General features: G+C 40.6%; 1 protein-coding gene across 1 annotated transcript in view; it reads right to left on the reverse strand.

The window, feature by feature from the left end:
* The window catches only part of LOC148890929 (receptor-type tyrosine-protein phosphatase gamma-like), a 236,711-nt gene that overhangs the window by 159,911 nt on the left and 50,673 nt on the right, over positions 1 to 26,127 (reverse strand). The gene's annotated exons all lie outside the window — the stretch shown is intronic.

The following is a 26,127-nucleotide window of genomic DNA, read 5'->3' on the forward strand; positions in this document are numbered from 1 at the left end:
ATTTGATTTTGAAGCGCCTTTCAAAACTCTCAAGGACACTTAACAGTCACGGGTTAAGACCTTTTTTTGTGCGGGTGAGCAGCGGCAGCCATTTGTGCCAGCGTTCACTCTCAACGGAAGTAACACAGCACGTAGCAATGGTCAACTTAGTATACTGGTACTGGGACGCTAAGTCACACAAACGCACACGTCGTTGGTATTTTTCGATGATCTCCTTCTCTTGCTCGACCGTCATTTTCTTTTGTGGCCTCTTCGGCTGAACACTAGCCTGTGGTGGGGTCTTTTTCGCTCCCATAACCGCAAAAGTACTCCACTCGACAATAACCATGTCTGCACTGAGTGCACTCAAAGAAAGTGGGTATGGACAAGTAGTCCGGCAGCCACGGTGGCGCTGTTCGGCCATGTCGTTTGGTGTTCTTCCGCCGAAAATTCGTCCGCCAGCTTTTGTGGCGGTGAGTCTGTTTGCCAATATATTTTCGCAAATTTAATGGTCGGAAGGCGAAAAGTTCATTGGCTCAAGCATTTGTAAGCCATGGGGTATCACTGTATTTGACAAATTGTATTCAATAAAGTCAGCAGGAACAAAGTCTCTAACAGCAAAGTCTTCAGAACAGAAAGGTCCGCAGGCGGGGCCCTACAGTGCCACCCGTTGGTTGCAAACTGGAGTGACAGCTGGGATAGGCTCCATCCCCTGTGGTCCTTGAGAAAATAAAGCGGATGGGAAAATCGATGAGTGCAAAATCTGAAGACTCAAGATGATCTTGCGAGTTTTCTAAGATTGAGAGGGATGGAGACATCGACATAATCTCTTGTCTCTCCTCTAAGTAGGCTTGAAGGTCAGTGAATATGAAACAAGCCATAATAGATGTCACTGCGCACAAAGTATTTGTTGCGGTCCTTTCGTGCACTTTATAAAATGCTCGAGTTGGCGTCATCATTCAAACCGTCTTTGCAAGTGGCATTTCACTTCACTTTTCACGTATGGATGTTTGTCTTGCAGTTTTGTCACGTATGGGTGACACGTCTTGGAAAATGGCAGCTCATTTGGTTACTGACATGCTACTATCACAGAGTAGCCCGAAGTAGCCCGTGCTCGAAGACAGCTGAGATAGGCTCCAGCACCCCCCGCGACCCTAATGAGGAATAAGCGGTACGGAAAATGAATGGATGGATGGATGGATCTTCTTGTTCTTCCACAATATTATCTGTGCATTATGAGGCCATGAAAGTCAGAAAGTAGACAGTTGCACTCTTCCTAATCAATACGGAGTAATAAAGATAACTGAGCAAGACACCAGAATCGACTGACTGTCTCGACCGAAGCAGCCAGTCATTCGATATGCCTACCCCCACCGCCCCCCTCCTTCCTTCCGATTTGATTGCATGAGCCCCTGTCAAGCATATGATACTAAATTCTCCCTGTCATATTTTCAATTCCTTCCATTTTATTAGTGGATTTTATTCCGGATTTTAGATTTTATTCAGATTTTATTCCTTCTGATTTTATTGGTGGATTTTATTCCGGATTTTGGATGTTATTCCGGATTTTAGATTTTATTCCAGATCTTGGATTTTATTCCGATTTTATTCCTTCTGATTTTATTGGTGGATTTTATTCCGGATTCTTGATTTCATCCGAGATTTTGGATTTTATTCCTTCCGATTTTATTGCATGAGCCCCTATCAAGCATATGATACAAAATTCACTCTATATCATATTTTCAATTCCTTCTGATTTTATTGGTGCATTTTATTCCAGATTTTGGATTTTATTCAGCATTTTGGATTGTATCCCAGATTTTGGAATTCATTCCACATTTTGAATTTTATTCCGATTTTATTGCATGAGCTCCTGTCAATAATATGATATAAAATTATTTCAACGTCATATTTTCAATTTCTTCCAATTTTATTGGTGGGTTTTATCCTGGATTTTTAATTCTATCCCGATTGTGGATTTTTATTTTTGGATTTCATTCCGATTTTATTCCTTCCCATTTTATTGCATGAGCCACTGTCAATCATATGATAGAAAATTCTCTCTACGTCATATTTTCAATTCCTTCCGATTTTATTGGTAGATATTACAGATTTTGGATTTTATTCTGATTTTATTGCATGAACTCCTGTCAAACATATGATACAAAATTATCTCTGTCACATTTTCAATTCCTTCCGATTTTATTTGTAGATTTTATTATAGATTTTGGATTTCATTCTAGATTTTGGATTTTATTCCGATTTTATTACTTCCGATTTTATTGTGTGAGCTCCTGCCAATAATATTATACAAAACTCTCTCTACGCCATATTTTCAATTCTGTCCAATTTTATAGGTGGATTTTATTCTGGATTTTATTCCGGATTTTGATTTATTCCGGATTTTGGATGTTATCCCGGATTTTTGATTTTATTCCGATTTTATTCCTTCCGATTTTATTGCATGAGCCCCTGTCAATCATATGATACAAAATTATCTCTGTCATATTTTCAATTCCTTCCAATTCTATTGGTCAATATCATTCCGGATTTTATATTTTATTCCGGATTTTTAATTTTATTCCGGATTTTGGATTTTATTCCGATTTTATTCCTTGCAATTTTATTGCATGAGCTACTGTCAATCATTTGATACAAAAGTCAACGTCATATTTTCAATTCCTTCCGATTTTATTGGTGGATTTTATTCCAGATTTTGGATTTTATTCCGGATTTTGGATTTTATTCTGATTTTATTCCTTCCGATTTTATTGCATGAGCCCCTGTCTATCATATGCTAAAAAATTATCTCTACGTCATATTTTGAATTCCTTCCCATTTTATTGGTGGATTTAATTCAGGATTTTGCATTTTATTCCGGATTTTGGATTTTATTCTGATTTTATTCCTTTCGATTTTATTGCATGAGCCCCTGTCAATCATATGATACAAAATTCTCTCTCCGTCATATTTTCAATTCCTTCCGATTTTATTGGTGGATATAAATTCGGATTTTATTCCAGATTTTGAATTTTATTCCGATTTTATTGCATGAGCCCCAGTCAATCATATGATACAAAATTCTCTCTACATCATATGTTCAATTCCTTCCGATTTTATTGGTGGATTTTATTCCGGATTTTGGATTTTATTCCGATTTTATTCCGATTTTATTACTTCTGATTTTATTTAATGAGCCCGTCGATCATGATACATAATTCTCTCAACGTCATATTTTCAATTCCTTCCGATTTTAATGGTGGATTTTATTCCGTATTTTGGATTTTATTCCGTATTTTGGATTTTATTCCATATTTTAGATTTTATTCCAATTTTATTCCTTCCGATTTTATTGCATCAGCCTCTGTCAATCACATGATAGAAAATTCTCTCTACATCATATTTTCAATTCCTTCCGATTTTATTGGTGGATTTTATTCCAGATTTTAGATTTTATTCCAGATTTTGGAATTTATTCCGGATGTTGGAATTTATTCCAGATTTTGGATTTAATTCCGGATTTTTGATTTTATTCCGATTTTATTCCTTCCGATTTTCTTGCATGAGCCCCTGTCAATCATATGATACAAGATTCTCTCTATGTCATATTTTCAATTCCTTCCAATTTTATTGGTGGATTTTATTCCGGATTTTGGATTTTATTCCGATTTTATTGCATGATCCCTGGTCAATCTTATGATATAAAATTCTCTCTACGTCATACTTTAAATTCCTTCCGATTTTATTGATGGATTTTATTCCAGATTTTGGATTTTATTCCAGATTTTGGATTTTATTCCATATTTTGTATTTTATTCTGATTTTATTCCTTCCAATGTTATTGCATGATCCCCTGTCAATAATATGATACAATTTTTTCTCTACATCCCATTTTCAATTCCTTCCGATTTTATTGGTGGATTCTATTCTGGATTTTGGATTTTATTCCGGAATTTGGATTTTATTGTGGATTTGTTTCCGATTTTATTCCGATTTTATTGCATGAACCGCTGTCAATCATATGATACAAAATCCTCTCGCCGTCACATTTTCAATTCCTTTCGATTTTATTGGTGGATTTTATTCCAGATTTTTGATTTTATTCCGATTTTATTCCTTGCAATTTTATTGCATGAGCTACTGTCAATCATTTGATACAAAAGTCAACGTCATATTTTCAATTCCTTCCGATTTTATTGGTGGATTTTATTCCAGATTTTGGATTTTATTCCGGATTTTGGATTTTATTCTGATTTTATTCCTTCCGATTTTATTGCATGAGCCCCTGTCTATCATATGCTAAAAAATTATCTCTACGTCATATTTTGAATTCCTTCCCATTTTATTGGTGGATTTAATTCAGGATTTTGCATTTTATTCCGGATTTTGGATTTTATTCTGATTTTATTCCTTTCGATTTTATTGCATGAGCCCCTGTCAATCATATGATACAAAATTCTCTCTCCGTCATATTTTCAATTCCTTCCGATTTTATTGGTGGATATAAATTCGGATTTTATTCCAGATTTTGAATTTTATTCCGATTTTATTGCATGAGCCCCAGTCAATCATATGATACAAAATTCTCTCTACATCATATGTTCAATTCCTTCCGATTTTATTGGTGGATTTTATTCCGGATTTTGGATTTTATTCCGATTTTATTCCGATTTTATTACTTCTGATTTTATTTAATGAGCCCGTCGATCATGATACATAATTCTCTCAACGTCATATTTTCAATTCCTTCCGATTTTAATGGTGGATTTTATTCCGTATTTTGGATTTTATTCCGTATTTTGGATTTTATTCCATATTTTAGATTTTATTCCAATTTTATTCCTTCCGATTTTATTGCATCAGCCTCTGTCAATCACATGATAGAAAATTCTCTCTACATCATATTTTCAATTCCTTCCGATTTTATTGGTGGATTTTATTCCAGATTTTAGATTTTATTCCAGATTTTGGAATTTATTCCGGATGTTGGAATTTATTCCAGATTTTGGATTTAATTCCGGATTTTTGATTTTATTCCGATTTTATTCCTTCCGATTTTCTTGCATGAGCCCCTGTCAATCATATGATACAAGATTCTCTCTATGTCATATTTTCAATTCCTTCCAATTTTATTGGTGGATTTTATTCCGGATTTTGGATTTTATTCCGATTTTATTGCATGATCCCTGGTCAATCTTATGATATAAAATTCTCTCTACGTCATACTTTAAATTCCTTCCGATTTTATTGATGGATTTTATTCCTGATTTTGGATTTTATTCCGGATTTTGGATTTTATTCCATATTTTGGATTTTATTCTGATTTTATTCCTTCCAATGTTATTGCATGATCCCCTGTCAATAATATGATACAATTTTTTCTCTACATGCCATTTTCAATTCCTTCCGATTTTATTGGTGGATTCTATTCTGGATTTTGGATTTTATTCCGGAATTTGGATTTTATTGTGGATTTGTTTCCGATTTTATTCCGATTTTATTGCATGAACCGCTGTCAATCATATGATACAAAATCCTCTCGCCGTCACATTTTCAATTCCTTTCGATTTTATTGGTGGATTTTATTCCAGATTTTTGATTTTATTCCGATTTTATTACATGAGCCCCAGTCAATCATATGATACAAAATTCTCTCGATGTCATATTTTCAATTCCTTCCGATTTTATTGGTGGATTTTATTCCGGATTTTGGATTTTATTCCGGATTTTGGATTTTATTCAGAATTTTGGATTTTATTCCGATTTTATTCCTTCTGATTTTATTGCATGATCCCTTGTCAATCAGATACAAACTTTTCTCAACGTCATATTTTCAATTCCTGAATAAATTCATAAATAGCAGTGAATCTGTTAACATTCATTGACAAATAAAGGAAGCCATTTCAGACACAAAGAAAGATGGAGGTAAACTTCCTCAATGGAAAATGCAAATGGATGACGCCTGGGAAATGCCACAATTTCAACCATTTTCTTTTTGACAATGTTTCCGTGTCAAAATCGGAAAGGGAGAGGCGCTACAAAATCATTTTTAAAACACAGTTTCTTTGGAAGAAAGTATATGGTGCTGGTTGACCTCCCATTTGTGACCCTCAAAGTGTTCCAGTCCATTCTCGGTTGTGATTGGCTGTCATGATTGCAATATGGCTGACAGCCACATTTGGCTCTGATCAGTGTGCAGTTAGTTTTGCCGCATGCTTTGTGAACGTGAGCCGTGAGAAATCCACCTTCAGACTGATTGAAAATGGATTCACTGCCCTTTTCGAATTTGCATTTGGCTTTCCAACATTATTTACATAAAGAGTGTTTACATGAAGAAAAAAGTCAGTGACATGGAAAGGGTTGTTTTCTTTTTCTTTTTTTCCAAGACTTCCTCTCACGAAAGTGAATTCATGCAAACAATGTTTTCATCTTTAAAAGCAGTCTCAAAATGCTCTGGCATTCGCTTTAGCATGCTTCTGACTTTATTTTGGTTTTACTCCCTGGTTCTTTCTACCATCTTTGTTACTGCTTTATTTGATTTATGTGATTGCAGTACATGTTAAGTGCTTTGTTATAGCTTCAGCTGTTGTTAAAGTGCTAGATAAATCAAAATACAGTGATACCTCAGCTACAAACGCTTTAGCTCACGAACATTAAATTCGCGAGAATATAATCTTGGCGGATGAACAAGTTTTCGGCGGACGAACCAAACCACACAGCGCCACGGTGACAGGCGGACTAGTTTTCCACACCCACTCCTTGAGTGCAGACATGGTTTCTTATCAATTGTAGTACTTTTGCTATTATTGGACCGAAAAAGACACCACCACAGGCTAGTGGTAAACCAAAGAGGACACAAAAGAAAATTACAGTCGAGCAGAAGAAGGTGATCATCAAAAAACTGACTGACTGACTTAGCGTACTGGTACTGAGACGCTAAGTCACACAAACGCACCATTGCTACCATTCTGAAGAACAAGGAATTTAATCAGGGTGCGTGCGTGGCTAAGGGTGTTTCTGTGTTGTCTAAGCAACGGTCTCAGGCAATAGAAGAGCTTGAAAAACTTGAAAGGTGTCGGACGTTTCGCTTCTTATCCAAGAAGCTTCGTCAGCAAAGTAAAGTCTTACTGGTAGTTTCGGCCCGAGCTATATCCCTAGTGTCCAGACGTGGCAATGCCGGACTCTTCTATGATTGGTTCTTGCTAAGCAGGTTGGGGGGGAGCAGAGGACTATTCCCTGCGGCTCCACTGATTACTTCTATATGCCTGAGTATGAGGTTTACGACTGGCCTGATTGCCCCATTAGCCCTGGAATCACCTCATCAGCATAACTAAGCCTATGTTGCCCTTCTGTTGATTTGTATGAATGAAAAGCAGCTAGCAGGGGACCGTGTTAGTATTATCGCGGAGAAAGCACGGCAACTTCACTGGGATATCATCAAGAGGCAACTACATCAATGACCATCACAGAGGTAAATAAAACGACTTGATTATATAGTACAGTTTATTTCTTTCATTACAATACAATAGCACATTTATTATACTTACAATAAGGTATATTTGTGTAGTTTTTAAAGCACAACCGACGTCTCCGTAAAATGGCTTCAAATGACTTCAAAATATGTTTTATGTGGACCTGGGAATGGATTATTCTCATTTTAATGGTTTCTTATGGGAAATAAATGTATGGAAGATGAACTTTTCACTTCACACACTTTCTGGGAACCAATGAAGTTCGTCACTGTATATTATATTGTATTGTATTCAAATTGCTCAGCACTGTTTTGCACCACAGCTCATCTCTTTCATGAACCAAAATAGGATGAGCGGTCAACAGTGAACGGCTGAATGAATTGAATCCCATGAAGCAAAGATAGCGATTTCTAGCCTTTCTTCGACACACAACATGTTGATGCCAGACATTCTCTGTGCTGCTGGTGCTGGCGGTCTCCGCAGACTAATTACTGCTTTCAAATTTTTGGGGAGATTCAGTTTCGGTATAGTCTAGCGGGACTAATTAGGACAGTGGGAACAAAAGAAAGAAACAACAATAGTGGTGTCAGGTATGGTTTCTTTTTTATGTATTTTTTCTTCTTATTTCTTTTTATTCTGATAGTCGAGTCGCCAGCCCACGAAGCGCCATTCTGAACATTATAATTCTGTGGATAACTGTAGAAATGTGAATTATGATTCCAAAGTACACAGAAATAGCTGTGGAACACTTTGCATGGTCAGGAGAATTACTGTGATTAGAAGAATCATACAATTTAACTCCTTGACTGCCAGACGATGTACTTTATTTTTAATGGGCTCTTGTACTGTAAATATGGGTTGATGCAATACAGTTACATATATCAATATAGATTTTCTTGATACTTGCACTGTGTACAGTTTTTTTTTTATATATTTACAGTATACATCTCAGTCTGCTGACATTTTTACTATGCTTAGAATATAATACCTCACCGATTCCCCCTTTGAAATTGCTGCTCTCGACTGCAAATTTCCCTATTGTGGGACGAATAAAGGCTTTCTGATTCTGATTCTGTAAATGTGTCCACTCGACTGCCAGGGTTTTTGTCATTGTCACTCTAATTGCAGGACCCACAAAATATTGACTTTTAGGACTACATAAACATTCAATACAGTGTTAGAAACCTTAAACTGTCGTCTTTCATCAGAGTTAATAATAAGTTATATGGGCCTGGAGTTATATGAGCTTGAAATGAGAGTGGCTGTCCAAAATACAATGCAATTCATCCGTATTGGTTGATATAGCGCTTTAACAAAAGCTGAATCTGGAACAAAGCGCTAACATGGAAAAAAATTAAATGAAATGGCAATGCCAGAGGCCATTGCCAGTGCTTTATCGGCACCGAAGAATGAATAAAACAAACCCCCAACAAATTTGGGAATGGTATCTAGTTCACATTTTCAATTCCAAAATACATTTGCATTCATCAGAAAAAAAGAGTTAATTCCTAAATGATATGGCTCTGGAGTTATATGAGCTTGAAATGAGGGTGGCTGTCCAAAATACAATGCAATACATACATATTGGCTTATATAACGTTCAAACAGCTAAAGCTGGAAAAAAGCGCTAACATGGAAAATGAAAAGGCAATGTTGCTCCCTTGTGGAAGGGAAAAAAATTGCCAAAGGCCATGGCTAGCGCTTTATCTGCATCCAAGCATGAAAAAGCAAAACCCGAACAAATTTATTTTCTTTGGTTCCTTTCAAAGATCCAAACAGAGGCGGTTGTGTATCTTGCCGATTCATCAGAACGATCCCCCATCCACTAATTGACCTATTAGCTTTGGCATGAGCCAGCTATTACTGCTGCCGCAGTTTCTAACCAGCAGACTGATTTACAATCTGGCTGACTACTCGACTGCAGTTAGGCACGAGGAAGGGGGCTGGGGGGGGGGGGGGGGGGGGGGGGCTGGTTGCGCGATTAGCCAACTAAAACAATTGCGGATGCACGTTTCCCCCTAATGACACACAATCGCCCTGTCAGACGATCACTCATGCAAAGTACTGGCCTGCTGTCTTTACTCTGGTGACTTTGATTAGTCCTTGCCTCCTGAGTTCTGGTCCAAAAATAAATAAATACAATGATACCTTGGCTTACGAACTTAATTGGTTCCCAGACAGTGTGTGTAAGGTGAAAAGTATGTATGCCAAAAATTAATTTCCCACAGGAAACCATTAAAATGAGAATAATCCGTTACCAGGTCCCCATAAAACATAATTTTCTACTTTCTAATTTTCTAACCCTTAAAACATACCTTATTTTATGTATAATAAATGTGCTATGGTATTATAATAAAAGAAATAAACTGTACTTCATAATAAAGTCGTTTTATTGACCTTTGTGATGTTCGTTGATGGCTTGATGGAATGGAGTGGTCGGTTTGCTCAGGATTAAACAGTTGATGAGGAATGTAACCTTCTTTTTTTACCATCTTGAGGAATAATCCCTGGTAGGTGCTTTCTCTGCGATAATTTTATCTAGTTCCTCATCAACTGTGTTTTGTTTAGCTGGGTTGATAGCTTTTTGCATCAAGTGTACAGATGGCTTGTGCGGGTTGTTTGTGGAGCATGATTGATGGGATAATTAAACCATGCAGTCAACACTGCCTTTGAACTATCAAAGTTGAAACGCTCTCACTGTCGTCTGCCTGTCTCTTTAATGTTTAAACTTCCTCCCCTCACTGCTGCGTTCTTGACCAATCACGTGGCATTAACCGACGACTGGGGGCGGGGAATAGAAGACCAAAACAAGCCGGCTGCCATTTTGTTGTTAGAACGGGCTCGTTTGCGAACCACACATCACTCATTGTGGCAGCTCCGTGTGTATCCCGAAAAATAGTTTGTATGCCAAGGTAAGATTTTCATGAATTTAACGTTCGTGAACCGACATGTTCGTAAGCCAAGTATTTCGTAAACTGAGGTATCACTGTACCTGCATAGTCTTGTAAGCCATTTATCAAAGGGCGCTAAGGCCTTTTACAGATCAGTGTCCAGTGCCAGTGAAGGGCCACACAATTACAAATGGATACTGAGTGGCTGTGTCGTGATTTATAAAAAAAATATTATATTATATTATATTATATTATATTATATTATATTATATTATATTAGAAGGCCGGGAGACTTAGAGTGGCTCGTTGCTGACAGCACAGGCAAATGAAATGAATTTTGCATGGACATGAATTCAATTGGAGGTATTGATCAGAGCAGATGTTGGCAGGACATACTTCATGGTGAGAATGTAGGTCGCTTGAATAAGAGCAGCACAGGACAAAGGGAGATTGAAGTAATGTCAGAGATATTCGGACACTGTGGACAAAGGCTGGAACACAGGAAGATTGTCTTTTACTGCCGGCAGGGGACGCAGTCATTCATGACCAACGCCCAAATTCTGCAGCCCTCTGCCAACCTATTTATTGAGAGTACAGTAATACCTTGGCTTAAGAACTTAATTGCTTCTCAGATAATGTGTGTAAGGCAAAAAGTGTGTATTCCAAACATTAATTTCCCATAGGAAACCATTAAAATGAAAATAATTCGTTCCCAGGTCCCTATAAAACATAATTTTCAACTAAATAAGCCTTAAAACTATGCAAAATATACCTTATTTTATATATAATAAATGTGCTCTTGGATTTTAATTAAAGAAATAAACTGTACTGTATAATCAAGTGGTTTTATTGACCTTTGTGATGGTCGTTGATGTAGTTGCGTCTTGAAGATATCTGAGTGAAGTTGCCGTGCTTTCTCGTCGATGATACCCTCACTCACACTGTCCCTTGGTAGCTTCTTTTCGTTAATCCAAATCAATATTGCTGACATTCCCTGGGAATCTTCACCTATCTGAATATGGGCGTGAGACAAATTTCAATATTGATTTATATATATATATATATATATATAGTGATACCTCAGCTTACGAACTTAATTGGTTCCCAGAAAGTGTGTGTTGGGCAAAAAGTTTGTCTGCCGAACATTTATTTCCCATAAGAAGCCGTTAAAATGATAATAATCCGTTCCCAGGTCCTCATAAAACATAATTTTCATCTAAATAAGCCTTAAAGCTACACACAATATACCTTATTTTATGTATAATACATGCGCTGTGGTATTGTAATTAAATAAATACACTGTACTGTATAATAAATTCGTTTTATTGACCTATGTGATGGTCGTTGATGGCTTGACAGAATAGATAGCTTTTTGTGTAAAGTGTCTCAAGGAGCTCTGGGTTGTACATCTTAAAGGTTGTGATATTGCAACAGGAACGGATGCAGGCAGACACACTAGAAACTTCATTAAGAGCTGGTTCCCTTTTTGTATGTTTTCTTCTAATTGTACAGAGGGCTTGTGGGGGTTATTTGTGGATCCTGATTGATGGGATATTCTAACCTTGCAGTCTACACTCTGCCTTTGAACTATCAATAACGTTGAAACGAGTCCAAATTTTACTGTTTTCTATTTTCTCATCATTTCACTTTTGTTTTTCTACTCTTGTTTTTGTTTTTTGTTTCAAGCTCTGTCGTCTCCCTTTTGTGTCTGTGTTTCTGTAACCCCTCCCCCCGCTCACTGCGATTGTCCTGCGTCGTGTGTCTCCTCCCTCTTCTACCACGGGTCTTGACCAATCACGTGCGGCTTTACCAAAGACTGGGGGCGGGGAATAGAGGGAAAACAAAGCTGGCTGCCATTTCAGGAGCTCCAAGAACCGGCTCGTTCGCGAACGACATCACTCATTGTGGCGCTCCGTGTGTTTCCCGAGCAACAGTTCGTGTGCCAGGATTATATTCTCGCGAATGTAATGTTCGTAAGGTGAAAAGTTCGTTAGCAAAAGTGTTCGTAAGCCGAGGTATCACTGTATATGCAATTTTAAGTGATAGTAGTAAAACACAGTCTTCTTGATTTGAACACCACGCCCCTGGACGTCCCAAGCACCAACAGCTATAAACAATAAAACAGATACAGTAAAGTCTCGTTATATCGATATTCAAGGGAGTCCGAAAAAATATCGATATAACCGGGACTATCGATATATCCGATCCTGCGCCGAACTGCATTAAACAAAAGCCGCCAAAAGAGGGTAGCCAAGCGCCATATAAGAAACGGAGCTGGCCATTAGCTCCCTTTTTTTTGGGTGAGAGATGTTCCCCCAATGTTGCCTCAAAATGGCACATATAATTCTTTAATGGTTGTAAACATGTATGCTTTAATCTTCAGAACTACAGTGTATTTGAAACATATTCATAACTGGATGTGTAACAAGAAAGCATATTATCCGAATCTGAAGCCATTGTTTGGATTCACAAGCAATGCAAGACGTCTTGGCGTGAAGTCATTTTTATTTGCATTTGAATAAAAAGTGACGTCGGCTGTCCTTTAATACACAGTATGGAATGTTAATAATTTTCAAAATCATCGCGCTTCAGCAGACAAAACAAGAAACATTGTTGCAAAAAACGATTGCATTCATATACAGTACAGTGGGTATGTATATAACACAACAGGGAAACTGCAACGCTTATATCTTACTGTATTATGTATACAATTTAAAAAAGTCATCAATCTTCTTCTGCTTCCCATTTTTACCTTTTAACACAAACACTTCAATCTCGTCTGCTACACACGAGCTAGCGTCTGAAAATGAAAATGGCTCTGCTACACGGGTGCTGGGCACGTAACCAAGTCACCTGACCAAGTCGACCAATGGCGCGACTGATGGCATGACACGTAACCAAGGCACGTGACCAAGTTGACCAATGGCGCGACCGATGGCGTGTCACGTGACAAAGTCACACGGCCAAGTCGACAAATAGCGCGACCGATGGCGGCTCATGTCACCAAGTCGACCAATGGCGCGACCGATGGCGGCTCACGTAACAAGACCCGTGACCAAGTTGACCAATGGCGCGACGGATATATCGATATAAACAACAAAAATGGCCGGCGGGGGATGAAAAGGAGCACTGTAATAACCGGATTATCGTAATAACCGGGTATCGTACTAAACGGTACTAATTATACATAAAAAGACTAGAAATGTGCAAGGGAAATGAAAATAGTATCGTAATAAGCGGTACTATCGAGATAACCGATATCGATATAACGAGACTTTACTGTATTTTAATTGGTTGTCTTTCCATGAACTATTCAATTTGTAACCCGGCTAATGAGCTCTTCCTGTGAAGGAGTTTCAAGTCCTAAATTACTCCTTTGAAGGAGTATCTCAAGTCCTTCTGTTCAAGGCCAGATCTCCTCCATGAAGATGACAGATTAACAGGCTGTGTCTATTCACCTCAGACTGACCCCAGGGCCTCCGCGCCTTCACTGCCGGCCTATTGTTCGGCCGCCAACTAAGCATGAGACCTTTAAATATGATAACTTCTTATTCTGTCTAATCTCTATCAGGTAGTATCATTAAACAGAGTGGAGTGACAGTGTCATACATGGCTGATGGACAGTCTGCGGCTGGATGCATGCATGGTTTGAGGAACCCCCGATGAGAAGAAAGGAGAATGAGCGAAACTGCCCCGACTTGTAATTGAAGCGGATCTACATGGGACAGGAGATGTGAGACAATCTCTTTTCGCCAATGGATGCTACAGCTTTGTGTTTGCTTTCAACATTTAGCTTGGAGCAGACGTGTACATTCCACTATGACGTCTCTGATCCACTGGTGAAAAGGAGGCTTTGATTCTCCTCTTTCATCTGGAACGGCTTCATATAATAAAGAGGGTGCAGGAAGTGTTTAGAATTGTCTGTCTTATGTGTGTGTCACATTATTTGTTATTTTGTTTTTGACTTCTAGATGGCGTCACGAGAGTGGCTGGCTTTACAGCAGCTCCTGTATTTTGTTTTTGCTGCTGTGAAATGTCAATTTCTCCACTGTTAGACAAATAAAAACTCATCTAATCTCATCTTCTTCTTCTTTTCCTTTCGGCTTTTCCCCTCAGGGGTCGCCACAGCGAATCAATGTCCTCCATCTATCCCGGTTTTATGCATCCTCTTCCCTCACACCAGCTACCTTCATGTCCTCTTTGACCACATCCATAAACCTCCTCTTCGGTCTTCCTCTCGGTCTCCTGCCTGGCACTTCAAGGCTCAGCATCCTTTTCCTGATATAGTCGCTCTCTCTCCTCAGAACATGTCCAAACCATCTCAGTCTGGCCTCTCTGACTTTCTCTCGCCTCGAGTTGTCCCTCTAATGTACTCATTCCTGATCCTATCCAACCTGGTCACTCCCAAAGAAAACCTCAACATCTTCAGCTCTGCTACCTCCAGCTCTGCTTCCTGTCTTTTCTTCAGTGGCACTGTCTCCAGTCCAAACATCATGGCTGGTCTGACCACGGTTTTATACACTTTTTCTTTCATTCTAGCTTCAACTACTCTTTCCCAGAGTTTATTTGTATGGCTCATCAACTTTATTCCTCTGTAGTTAGTACAACTCTGCACATCTCCTTTGTTCTTAAAAATGGGCACGAGTACACTTTATCTCCATTCTTCAGGCATCTGTTCACAATCTAAGATCTTGTTGAATAACCCAGTCAGGAACACCACCGCCACTTCTCCAAGACACTTCCATACCTCGATTGGTAAATCATCACGCCCAAGTTACTTTCCAGCCTTCATCCTCTTCAGCGCCCTCCTCACTTCATCCTTGCTAATGCTTGCTACGTCTTGCGTCTGTGTAAGCTCTCAGTCGTACAGGAGTGGTCCATCGATGAGAAGGTTTCTTCAGCCGTCATCTGTACAAATTTGAAGGTTTCCACTCCACTCTTGTAGGTCACCCTATGTTCCTGTCTCTTCTGAAAGAAAGTATTCACAATAGCCATTTCCATTCTCTTAGCAAAGTCAACCACCAGCTGTCCTTCAGCGTTCCTCATTTGGAGTCCAAACCTGCCCATCACCTCCTCATCATCTTTGTTTCCTGAGCCAACATGTCCATTGAAGTTCTCGGGATGTTCTGTATGACTTCATCAAAGTCCAACCAAAATGTCTCCTTCTCCGCCAGCTCACATCCTCTTTGTGGGGCATACCCACAAACAACATTGAACATCACGCCTTCAATTTCTAGCTTCAGACTCATCATTCTACACTGTAAACCCGAACAGTACTACTGACTTAGTCATTGAGGTCAGTCAACTCAAAAGCCGATTTTTTGTTTCAAAAACGCAAACGTTTTGAGTTTTTGAATGAGTCCTGCGTTTTTAATTTGCAGTAGATCAATACTTTTGAGTTCATGGCAATCGTTTACTCAAACATTTTGAGTTCACGGCAGGAAGCTGCGTGATGACGTCACTGCGTGCTCTCTTGGACGCCATTTGAATTCTCAACGGCTGAATCTGGCAGAGACCGACGGATTATTTATTTTAAATTAGGGTGGAAAGACAAACAATCGTATTTAATATACTATATATGTATACTACAAGGACCCAAGGACGAGAAGATGACTCACAGTTCTTCAAAACATGCAATGTATGTATTGCCTGACTTAACACAAATGTCTATTGATGTATTTTGCAGTGGGAAGAGGATCCAGACATTGAAAACATTCCTGTCGCACTTCTCTCTGTGACGACTGACAACTAGCGCCATCTTGTTTAACCCCAACAGCATTTCTGTTGTGATAGAAGATGGCATTATTGTGAGATGTCTTCCCAGGTTGGCTGATACACACCTCCTCTTGTTTGGTTTAATGTATGCACTGCATTTAGATTCTCCCAAAAAATTAATCCACACATTCACCTTCATTCAGAAAACACTGCTGTGTCTTGATGATAACAGACCACTCAAACAATGCCTGCTAAGTTTAAAACATGCTTTGTTCCGCAATATTGAAGGCACCAGTGCCTCCAATATTACGGAACAAAGCAACACTGGATAAGTAATTTCATAGTTTTACTCTGCTTTGTATACCTAAACATTGATGTACTGTTTGTGACTGATTTTCTATTCATAATTTGATGTGTAAACCTGGATTTCACCAAAATGACTTTTTTCATTTCATGAATACTGTTTGTTTTTAGTAAGTTTTACTTTGATTTGCACCTTATAACGAGTACATTGAAATGTATTCTCTTGTATTTATTCAAGTATATACTTGTCAGAGAATTTATTTTTTAACAGAACAGCAGAGTATAATTTGTTGTCTTTTTCTGTTTTGTTTTGTTGTGTTTATTTCACATCTTGATGTTGTGTTAATTACTAAAAAAGAACTGCTCAGGGGTTTATTTGTTGTTTTTGGGATGTGGACATGCTGTGCATTTGATACTGTTATCATGAATGTTCAAAGGTTGTTTTAAACCTTAATAAAAATGTGCACTAAAACAGACATGTGAGGTGGGTTTTTGTTTTTAGGCAAATGTAAGTACAGTATACATGAATATATTTTTTCAGGTAACATAAATTTGAGTTGGTTACGCTGAAATATGATCATTTAAATATCTTTTAAGTTCATTCAAACTCATAACATTTAAGTTCAGTCAAACTCATAAAATTTATTTCCACTACTCCAAAATTTTGAGTAAACTGTACTCAGAAATTTTGAGTACAGTTTACTCTTTTTACTTCTAAGACATTCCGAACAAACTCCTCTTTTAAGATAACCCCAACTCCATTTCTCTTTCTGTCTTCACCATGATAGAACAACTTAAAACCTGACCCTAAGCTTCTAGCCTTGCTTCCTTTCTACCTGGTCTCCTGGACACACAGTATGTCTACCTTCCTTCTCTGCATCATGTCAACCAGCTCTCGACCTTTACCTGTCATTGTTCCTACATTCAAAGTTCCAACTCTTAGTTCTATACTCTTGGCGTTCCATTTCTCTCTTTTCCTCCGGGCACACCTCCCTCCTCTCCTTCGACCAACAGTAGTCCATTTTCCACTGGCACCCTGAAGGTCAACAGAACCAATGGCGGCCGTTGTTAACCTGGGCTTCGACCGATCCGGTATGGGATTCATAGGTTTGATTCGCATATTTGTTTTGGCAAAAATTTTTACGTCGGATGCCCTTCCTGACACAACCCTCTGTATTTATCCGGACTTGGGACCGGCACAATAAGACACTGGCTTGTGCCCCCTTGTGGCTACATTCATCTAATCTCATCTACTCTAATCAAATCAAAACTAATCTAAAACCAGCAACTACTCTGTGCAAACATGACATATGCCAAAGTTAACACGGGTAGAGATTTTCTCTGTGATTAGATTTGATTTTCCCCGATTTGTCAGTGGCAGCTCCGCCATCGCTTCTCTGCACCCCACGAGTGAGACAGCGGGCCTTTTTGATGTTATTTTGGAATCAATATGTTCTGGAAGCCACAGAGTGTGACACTCTTTGATGGTACGTCAAGGGAGCAGGAATGGGAAGAACAATTTGGAGATGTTGCATCTTTCTTTAATTGAGTTCAACATAACCGTCATGTGCGGTTATTGCAATTTTATGAATCAAGTACAGTGATACCTCAGCTTACGAACTTAATTGGTTCCCAGAAAGTATGTGTAAGGTGAAAAATTCATCTGCCAAACATTTATTTCCCATAAGAAACCATTAAAAATGAGAATAACCCGTTTCCAGGTCCCCATAAAACATAATTTTCGACTAAATAAGCCTTAAAACTTCACAAAATATACCTTATTTATGTAAAATAAATGTGTTATTGTATTGTAATGAAAGAAATAAACTGTACTGTATAATCAAGTTGTTTTATTGACCTTTGTGATGGTTGTTGATAGTTGCCGCTTGATGATATCCGAGTGAAGTTGCCGTGCTTTCTCGACGATAATACCCTCACATACTTTCCCCTGCTAGCTGCTTTTCGTTAATCCAAATCAACAGAAGATTTTCAACCTCTTTTATTGCCTGAGACTGTTGCTTAGATAACATAGAAAAGTCAAAGTCAAGGTCAGCTTTATTGTCAAATATGCTAATATGCATGACATACAACACATATGAAATGAATGTCCTCTCAGACCCAGCGTGCAAGACATGCGTGGCACTTCTAACGTGGCTAAAAAGACATACAATTGACAACAGACAATACATGTAATTTCTGTATGTAAAGTGAGGAAGTGTCGTCTGGAAAGTGAGGCAGTGACGTATGTAAAGTGAGGTAGTGACATATGTAAAGTGAGGAAGTGATGTATATAAAGTGACGTAATGTAGTAATGCAAAAACAAACAACAAGAAAGGGTTGAAGTGAGGTCTTGCAGAATAAAATGAGAAAGAACAAAAAAAATAGAGTTCAGGATGATCGTACAGCATGTAGTGTGTACTCAGAGTTCGGTGAGTGTGGCAGTGGGAAAGGGCAGGCTGGGCAGGGCTGGGAGGGAGTTGAGTCTCCAGACTGCCGGGTGGCAGAAACTGTCCTTGAGCCTGCTGGTCTTGGCTCGGAGACTCTGCAGTCTCCTACCCGATGGGAGCAGGCTGAAGAGGCTGTGGGAGGGGTGTGTGGGATCGGCAGCGATCCTGATGGCTCTACGGGTGAGGCGGGTGTTGATCACCGATGATCTTATCAGCTGTCCTCACGATGCGCTGCAGAGTCTTATGGCAGGACACGGTGCGGGCGCTGTACCACGCGGTGATACAGCTGGTCAGGATGCTTTCGATGGTACCGCGGTAGAAGGAGGTCGTGATGGGGGTCGGTGCTCCAACTCTTTTGAGCTTGCGGAGGAAGTACAGGCGCTGGTGGGATCTCTTGGCCATTGATGCCGTGTTGTGGCTCCAGGACAGGTCTTCGGATATGTGCACTCCCAGGAACTTGATGCTGCTCACTCTTTCCACTGCAACACCGTCGATGGTTAGTGGAGCATGCTGGGGGCGCACTCTCCTGAAGTCCACAACAATCTCCTTCGTCTTCTCCACATTCAGACAGACATTGTTGCCCTTGAACCACGTGGCCAGGCGGCTAACCTCGTCCCTGTAGGCTGTCTCCTCGTCGTTGTTGATGAGGCCCACCACAGTCGTGTCATCCACAAACTTTATGAAGAGGTTGGAGCTGGGTGATGATGGTGAGCAGTCGTGCATGAGAAGAGTGAAGAGGAGGGGGCTCAGCACACACCCCTGGGGGGCCCCTGTGTTCAGCGTGATGGTGCTGGAAGTGTTGTCGCCAACTCTGACTGCCTGTGGTCTCCCCGTCAGGAAGTCCAGCAGCCAGTTGCACAGGGAGGTGCTAATCCCCAGTTTGCTCAGTTTATCGGTGAGCTGTTGGGTGATGATTGTGTTGAATGCTGAGCTGAAGTCGATGAACAGCATTCTGACGTAGGAGTCTCTGGTCTCCAGGTGGGTGAGCGCTGTGTGGAGAGCAGTGGAGATGGCATCATCGGTCGAGCGGTTGGGCCGATATGCAAACTGGAAAGGCTCATGGTTGGGGGGGAGGGCAGCCATGATGTGGTTCATAACTAGCCGCTCAAAGCACTTCATGAGGATGGGAGTGAGTGTGACTGGGCGGTAGTCCTTGTGGCAGGTGTGGGACGACTTCTTTAGGATGATGGTGGTGGCTTTGAGGCACGTGGGCACAACAGCCTGGCTCAGAGAGGTGTTCAAGATGTCTGTGAAGACATCTGTGAGCTCCACAGCACAGTCTCTCAGAACACGGCCAGGAATGCCGTCGGGACCCGGGGCTTTTCGTGCGTTGGTCCCTCTGAGGGATCGCCTCACGCTGTCCTGGGACAGTGTCAGCACCTGTTCGCCGGGAGGTGGTGGGGTCTTCTGTGCTGGAGTGCTGTTGTCTGCCTCGAAGCGGGCGAAGAAGTCGTTCAGCTGGTTCAGCAGAGTGGTGGAGTTCTCGCAGGTCTGTGGAGTGGGCTTGTAGTCTGTGATGGTCTGTATCCCACGCCACAGGTTCCTGGTGTCACTGCTGTCTTTGAAGTGGTTGGCGATCCTCCTGGAGTGCTGTCTCTTGGCCATCCTGATGCCACGTGACAGGTTGGCCCTGGCTGTCCTCAGGCCCAGCTCATCCCCAGCTTTGTAGGCAGCGTTCCGAGCCCTAAGGAGCCTGTGGACTTCACCCGTCAGCCATGGCTTCTGGTTGGCCAGGATGGTGACAGATCTGGTGACAGTCACGTCATCCATGCACTTCCTCATGTAGGAGGTAACAGAGTCTGTGTACTCTTGGAGGTCGGTGGTGTTGTTGTAGGTGGACATGTTGGCCTTTGCGACCTTTACTTTAACCGCGCGCTGCATCTCCTTGTACTGCTGTCTACTCTCGTACGTCCTCTCAGTGTCCCACGTCTTCTTTGCTAACCTCTTTCTCTGTATACACTCCTGCACCTCCCCATTCCACCACCAAGTCTCCTTACATGTTCCAGTCAGTGTTGGAGAAGCAGTCTTTGAGTGCATCTGACGACCCATCAGGCCACACCCTTATCTGCTTCTTGACTGGTTTGACGACTTTGACAAGTGGCCTGTATGCGGGCATTAACATGATAGTGGAGTGGTCCGAAGCTCCTAGGTGGGGGAGGGGTTAGGCTTTGTAGGCTCCTTTGTGTGTGGTGAAAACATTGTCCAGAATGTTGTTACCTCTAGTCGGAAAGTTAATGTGTCCATGGAGTTGTGGAAAAACGCTTTTCGGGTTGGCATGGTTGAAATCGCCAGCCAGGATAAGGAAAGCACCTGGGTGGGCTGTCTGTTGCTCGCTGATGTGCTGGTAGAGCTCATTCAATGCCGCGCTCCTGTTGTTAATTCAGCTCGGGGGGATGTAAACTGCTACCAGCAGTATGGCACTGAATTCCCTCAGCAGGTAGAATGGCCGACATTTTATGACCATAAGCTCCATCAGTGGTGAACAGTGTTTGCATACCACAACAGCGTTGCGGCACCAGGCATCACTGATGTAAACACAGAGTCTCCCGCCGCGAGTCTTCACCCCCTCGATGAGCGCTCTGTCTGCCCGGAAGCTAGTTAGCTGGGCTAGCTGGATGGCACTGTCCGGTATGCTGTCGGTCAGCCATGTTTCCACAAACACAAGGGCGAAACACTCACCCATGGTCTTGGAAGTTGAGCGGAGAAGTCTTATGTAGTCCATTTTATTGTCCAGCGAGCGCACGTTAGCCAGCGTGATGGTAGGAATTGATGGCCGGTGGGGGCTAGCAGCGAGCCTAATGCGGATACCTCCGTGCTTTCCCCTCTTCTGTTTCCTCATACAGCGCTTGTGGCGCCTCCACTCTGGGTTGGGTGCAGGAGTGGGGGTCGGTGGAAGAGTGGGGGTCAATGGACGAGCCGACTCCCTGAGCAATCCATGCTTGCGTAGCACTTCTGCTTCAGCTGGTTTTGGTTTTAAAAATGAACTGCCAATGTCGAGCAGAACGTCACGGGAGTAGGTACGCCTCGGGTGTAGCGAAGCAAACGGAGACGGACATTTACACGAGTGAGACAAACATAATAAACACGAAAAAAACAATTTGCCGGGAGAGAGAGGAGCCGCTCGAAGTGACTGGCTCAGTATGGTTTTAAAGGTGCTTCACCTGAGCTTCTGGCCAATCAGGTCCCAGCGGCAATTGGCCATTCCCAGGTGGTTGCAATCACCTTCTCAGAGTCAATTAGTGGTCCCCCAACTCTACTGTTTTGGATGGGTAGAAATGCGCACCTTTCTCCCATCCAAAATCCAGAAAACAGAAAATTAATTAACATTTCTTTTGGCATTATGACATGGTAGTAGGACGCTAAGTCACACAAACGCACACCTCGTTCGTGTTTCTCGGCGATCTCCCTCTTTTGCTCAACCGTCATTTTCTTTTCTGTTTTCTTCGGCTTAACACTCCCCTGTGGTGGAGTCTTTTTCGGTCATATAACAGCAAAAGTACTCCACACGATAACAAACCACGTCTGCACTCAGTGAGGGGGTGTGATAAACGAGTACGCCAGCCACCGTTGCAATGTGCTACCATGTCATTTGGTGTTCATCCGCCAAAAACTAGTCCGCCAGCCACCGTGGCACCGTGTGGTTTGATTCATCCGCCGAAAACTAGTTCGTATGCCAAGATTATACTCGTGAATGTAATGTTCGTGAGGCGAAAAGTTCGTGAGCTAAAGCGTTCGTAATCTGAGGTATGTCATCCTGAAAGTTTTGAAAGGCTCTTATAAATGAAATTTATTATTATTATTATTATTATTATTATTATTATTATTATTATTAGGCTCCCCTCTCCCAGCAAATTGGCGTTTTCATGTTTATTATGTTTGTTAAAGTCATTATAAGTGCCTCGCATGCTGGGTCCGAGAGGACAGTAATTTCATCTGTGCTGTATGTCATGCATATTAGCATATTTGACAATAAAGGTGACTTTGACTTTATTATTATTATTATTATTAGTAGTAGTAGTAGTAGTAGTAGTAGTAGTAGTAGTAGTAGTAGTAGTAGTGACTCCATTACCTTGGTCAACGACCATTTTTAATCAGAGGTCTAATGTCTCCATCTTTAGATCCTTCCAACTGTGTGTATCTTGAACTGTCTGTCTTCCCTCCCTGTGTCTGTCTGCCGTCTTTATTGAGCACAGCTCAGTTTAGAGTTTGCTAGTTGCATAATGAATCCAGCTCCGTTCCATCGGGAGTGCAAACCACAGCATTAGCATTCTTCGCACACGCACGCAAACGCAAGCACGTCTGACAGCAGTGACATCACAGGCTTGTCAAAATAAAGCACTCTGAACAGGGCCAATGACAAATAAGTTGATGTTATCGCGCTGTTTCCCTTTTCGGTGAGTATACACGCATGTAAACAAATGGTTAGCCTGACTTAGGGTTCAACTTTTAAAATACATTTTTACATTACAATACAAACACATTAGAAATATGTTTTGCATGAGGATAAGACAATTAGATTATGGATGGATGTATTTTTATATCTGACTTCAGAGCAGTAATGTCACACCAGTCGTAAACCTATAAATGGTCTGATTGAAGTGTATCTTGTGGTAAATTATATAATTTATCACTTTTATGCTGCCTTAAAGGACGATGAAAAGGTTTCTTCAGCCGTCATCTGTACTTCTGTCACATCTGCCAGTTATTGGAAATTTGCCTTAACACTACATATTTTCAATTTAGGGAAAACATTACAAACACATTCATGGTTGTGCTATGGGCTCCCCGGTATCACCCATAGTGGCTAATCTGCACATGGAAGAGATGGAGAAACAGGCCCTGACATCCTTCCCGGGGACAAAACCTAGGCACTAGTTTAGATATGTAGATGACACTTTCGTCATGATTTAAAAAACAAGAAATTCAATCCTTCACAGATCACCTTAACTTGGTAGACATCAACATTCAATTTACTCATGAGGACATTAAAGAGAACCGACTAGCCTTTTTGGATTGTAAAGTACAGTGAGACCTCAATTTCCGAACACCTTATCTTACGAACTTTTCGTCTTACGAATGTCAAATGTATGAAAATTGAACCTTATAATAAGCACTATTTTCATAATACACACCCACCACGGCTGGTGGAGTAATCTTCGGCGGAAGAACACCAAAGCACACGTACTTCGGATCTGGTGGAGTGATATTCGGCGGAAGCACATGACCGAACAGCGATCCAGCCGGCGCTACTTTCCACACCCCCTCTCATTGAATGCACACGTCGATTGCCTACTTGGAGCTTTTTGCTGATAATTTTACTATGATGGGACAGAAAAAAAACCCACAGGCTCGTGTTCAGCCCAAGAAGACACAAAATAAAATCACTGTCGCTGAGAAAAAATAGATAATTGAAAAACATGAACGAGGTGTGCGTTTGTGTGATTTAGTGGTCGAGCATGGCTATGCTAAGTCAACCATTGCTACCATTCTCCGGAACAGAGAAGCCATTAAAGGTGCGTCTGTTGCAAAAGGTGTTTCCGTGCTCTCAAAGCGCCAGTCTCGGGCAATCGAAGAAGTTGAAAAACTTCTGTTGGATTAACGAAAAGCAGCTATCCGGCAACAGCGTGAGTAAAGCTATTTTATGCGAGAAAGCACTGCTAATTCAGGCCGATATCGCCATGCGCCAACCTGGAAGTTCGCCGCTTATTGAGGATTTTAAAGCCAGTAATCTGAGGGCAAGGAGGAGATAGCTGCAGCATCAACTGAGCTCATAAAGGCAATGTTGGCAAAGTGGAATGATGTGCAGGCTTTTACCGAACAGTTCCACCCAGAAAAGACTGTAGCTATGACAATCATCAACATGACAAAGGATAATGCGATGCCTCAGCTTCGTAAGACCTTACAAGTCAGAAAGCAACAAGTGTCAATTAAGAGGTTTTTAATCAGCAAAAATGACGGAGTCTTCAAAGAAAAAAGAAGAGAAGCCACACTAGAGGTTAAGTTACCAACAGTCCTTATGGAAGGTGACTCTCCTTCCATAAGCCATCAACGACCATTAAAAAGGTAAATAAAACTTTATTTTCAGCACAGTTTATTTCTTTAATTACAGTAATCATGTAATGTGCCTCTCTTTCCAAACAGTAATTCCCTTTGACCTTTGACCTCCAACGCCATTGCATCAAGCCATCAATGACCATCACAAATGTAAATAAAGTGACTTTATGATACAATACAGTGTATTTCTTTCATTATAATACAATAGCACATTTATTATACATAGAATAAGGTATGGTGTGTGTAGTTTTAAGGCGTATTTAGTTGAAAATTATATTTTATGGAAAGCCGGGAACAGATTATTCCCATTTTAATGGTTTCCTATCAGATTTTTTTTTTAGATACACACTTTTCGCCTTACATACTGTGTCTGGGAACCAATTAAGTTTGTAAGGTTGAGGTCTCACTGTAATTATAAAAGGGGCAGAGCGCTAAAAACGGAAGTCTTTAGGAAGGCCACGCACACTGACCAATACTTACTTTTGGATTCTAACCACCCTCTATTACACAAACTAGGAGTTATCAGAGCCCTCCAGCATAGGGCAAAACTAATAACAACAAGCGTCAAAGGTAGAAAAAAGAAGTGAAAACATATCAGGAGAGCACTCACAAACTGTGGTGACCCTCAGTGGTCTTTTAAGAAATGTCAAAAGGAAAGAATAGGGAATGAAACCAACATTTCTGAAGATACTAAAAGGAGAGGAGTAGCAGTACCTTACATTGCAGGATTTTCTGAAAAACTACAAAGAGTCCTTTAGCAACACAAAATTCCTACTTTTTTCAAACCGATGAACACTTTCAGGCAAAAATTAGTGCATCCAAAAGATAGGCTGCCAAATGAAAAACAAAGTCATGTCATTTATTCAATACATTGTAAAAATGAAAATTGTCAAGAGCAATGCATTGGGGAGACTAAACAAATTCTCAAAAAATACTATCAACATAGCAGAGATAATATTAGTGGGCCGCAATCAGCAGTACATATGCACCTAAAAGCTAGCAACCACTCATTTGACGAAAGTGAGGTTAAAATCTTAGCGAAAGAAAATAGATAGTTTGAGGGGAGTAAAAGAAGTTATTTTCATAAAACAGCAAAATCCTTCCCTAAACCACCATGGTGGGGTGAGGTTCAATTTGGATCGTTCATATAACAGACTGCTTTGGGAACTAGGCAATATTGACTTAGTTATGCTGATGAGATGATACCAGAGCTAATGGGGCAATCAGGCCAGTCGTAAACATCATACTCAGGCAGGACAATAGAAG

This window comes from Hippocampus bargibanti, linkage group LG12, assembly GCF_051943395.1.
Source record: "Hippocampus bargibanti isolate YZ-2025 linkage group LG12, ASM5194339v1, whole genome shotgun sequence".
Taxonomy (NCBI): domain Eukaryota; kingdom Metazoa; phylum Chordata; class Actinopteri; order Syngnathiformes; family Syngnathidae; genus Hippocampus; species Hippocampus bargibanti.